This window comes from Anneissia japonica, unplaced genomic scaffold (genome assembly GCF_011630105.1).
Source record: "Anneissia japonica isolate Jap-2015-1 unplaced genomic scaffold, ASM1163010v1 scaffold35387_len16048_cov104, whole genome shotgun sequence".
NCBI lineage: Eukaryota > Metazoa > Echinodermata > Crinoidea > Comatulida > Comatulidae > Anneissia > Anneissia japonica.
The window spans coordinates 1-3,349 of NW_022716051.1; positions in this window are offsets into that span (position 1 = coordinate 1).

Here is a 3,349-nt window from a genome sequence, read left to right on the forward strand (position 1 = left end):
CGTAAATTAAAGCATTAGCAACAGTTTTACGGTAGGTCTATCATAATTACAGTATTTGAAATTTGTCCATGTCAAGTTGAGTATCACGCCAACGTTACATAGGTTTATCTCTCAGCAGAACTGAGCAGTGCTCCTGTCAAACGCTGACCGTACATACTCCATGACCGGCTTAATAAACATCGAACTCGTTAGCTCCCATGATATGAATTTTTTTAATTTTTTACAAATTTTCAAAACTTTCAAAGAATAATAAATTTGTGAATAGTTTACTTCTTAGATCGTCATAAATGGGTCCATCACCAAACACTGATGCATCAGTCCTGTCTTAGGCCTATATCCAAGTTATGTTAAAGCTTTTAAATTCATTAAGAGTTGTTTAATGATCTTAAAACTGAAAAAAAAAACACAGACAGAAAAAAGAATAAATATTTTTCTAAACATATTAAATTGGCACTAGAAGTATGAAAACTTTAATTAACTTCTATTCATAATCAATAATTGGTAGTAACAATACCAGTTACTGTATATTTCAAATAACTAGATAACAGTATTCTAACAACTTTTAAAACTTTAAAATAAAACCATAAGGGAGGCAGATCCAGAGAATTTCTGACGGGGTGGGCATAAAATGAAGTTCACGCCGCCACGCCCACCTCAGCCCCACCATGGTTGGTGTATGAGTGGTAAATAATCGAGCTCTCCTTACACCCACTGCTGGATCGCCATTAAACTTATGGGTACACTTCTTTTTTCCTCTGTCCTCTCTTTAACTAAAATTTTTCTCCCTCTTTTTTATTTTTCGGCTTGACTGACGGGTTGTGGGGGGGGGGAATCATTTATTGTAACACTTATAATGCTTGGGGAAGGAAATCGTGATTGCACTTCTGAGCCTTACAAAAATAGATGAGAAATCGATGAGAGATAATAAAAGAAAGACATTGACAAAATTATTTAAGGGAATTATCAGATTTTGTGTTCCTTTTTCTTTCCCCAGGCTCAACGAATGTCCATAAGACAATCCAACTTATAATTTCCACATAAAAACTGTTAAACAGCCTTTACTCAATGATTATTGTAAACAAATCATAAAATTACTGCCGTATCCCATTTAATGTCGTGGATTGTAAACGTACTATAACTTGATTTCATCCTGTCGTCAATTGCTAATAAGAGGGTGTATCATGTTGATCTCTGTTATTTATCAAGCATCAAGGACTAGCGCTGTCTAATACGTATGCGCATGTGTGCGAAAGAATTAGGAGCTTCAATCGGATACACACACATGTATATAAATACTGTATTTCGAGACCAATAAACCGTTCGTTTTGATTCAATTGTGAAGAATTTTCTGAAGCTGGGGTGGGGGTGGGTGGTAGGGAATGTCCTATATGAATTAAAATCATGTACATAAAAAATACAGGGCAACATATCTCATACATTAATTGGAAAAGGCATTGATTTTATTTAGCCAAGTTTAGCTCATGTGGTGTACTACAAGGCATGGTTTTGACAAGGGCGCAGATCTGTTTCGAAAGGTGAGTGGGACATTTCGTGAGCAAAAATTGTAGATAATAGTAGCTCTAGATGACCTGAAATGACACGTTTATATAGTAAAATTCATCGTCACGACATCACCATTTACAGTCAAAATGAAGCACCGACAAATTTCTTATTCAAATCAATTCAATTCAATTCATTTTATTCAGTCTATTACATGAATATAACAGAAATGTGTTTTGAAGCTAAGCGATCAAACATAAATATAAGTATTAAGTGATGTTAGAACAGTAAGATAAACTATAAAAACATTAAAAGACAGTAAAAAGTATTCAGATATATTATATATTATATATTCAGGTATTAAAACACAGGACGAAGATAAAAGACAATGTTTTACCAGCGATTTTCGGCAACCATAGATATCTAATTAATATGTGTGATGTACTATAGAAAATAAATACTAAAAACATTGTCTTTGATGTATTTAATTTAGGCCTACCTTCTTCAAAGCCATTAGTCCACACCATAGTTAAGGGCTGAGGTGGTAACATTTGGGGAAATAGTACCTGTAGATTGCTGGAAATGACACTATTATATAATAAAATTAATCATCATCGATCAAATTCATCGCTGTGATGTTCCAATAAAAATAAAGCTCAATTGTCTTTGATGTATTTTTAATTTACTTTGTTATGTGTCGAAAACCAATCTTATTAATTTTATTATTATTATTATTATTATTATTATTATTATTATTATTATTATTATTATTATTATTATTATTATTACACGCTTTTTCTCATACTTAAGTTATAATAAAGGCACGCGCACTCGAGTCGTGTATTATTAGAAATTCAGATGTTTGTGGGCAGAGAATTAAGAGTACCGGTTGCATTTTCAATAAAACCTGGGTCATTTATGCAGTTCATTTCAACAATTGTCAGGCATGAAATTATTACATTGCGAACGAAAAATGAGGGGACCACCCCCCCCCCCACACTTTTTAAGAGTATTTGGGGACGTGTCCTCTGTCTCCCCTTGATCATGGGTTTTTGAGGAGAGGCATCTTCTTCTATTTGAGATTTTTGGGAATTAGTAGACGGCCAGACGGTCTTGGATGACATCTGAAAAGTTAAACTTAAATAGAAAGTGTATGTACTACTAAATGTAACATGTATACATGAGAAACACGCACAAGACGAGTGAACATATTTTTTTTCGAGGTCACCGAAGGGGAGTGACTACCCACCCTATTTACCCCCACCTCCTAGATCCACCACTGCAACTGCGCCACATCTCCCAAGCCCTGGCCTATCTAACCTAGTACCTACCTTATAGGCCTGGACCCTGGCCTAACTAGGCCTTTGGAGGCCCCTAGCACCATCTGAATGCCAATACGCCAATATTCAAATCTAACTGATTAATTTCATAACGACTTTTATATATAATGCTCCTTTTATCTTGAAACCTATACAGTGTTCATGAGACAGACATCTTAATGGAAAAAACAACAAAATTATATTTAGGCCTATATCTAAAGACCCCTATTTTTTTCTCTTTTATTTTGATGATAATACACCAGGCTGTCACGAAATCAAACTTACGATATTTTTTGGGCGTCTGTTTGTGAAATTTACAAGGGTCTTCGTTTTATAGACACCCTATAATGGGTGTGTACAAAACGAAGACCGAAGACCCGAAAAACGAAGACCTCCAACTATTTCTCAATTATCACGCTGTTTTTATCAACATTTAACACAAAACTGTTAACAACCGTCAACATAAACTTTGGCCTACTAATCATTACAATTAATTACAATTGTATCTAATTATTAATTATATATATGTA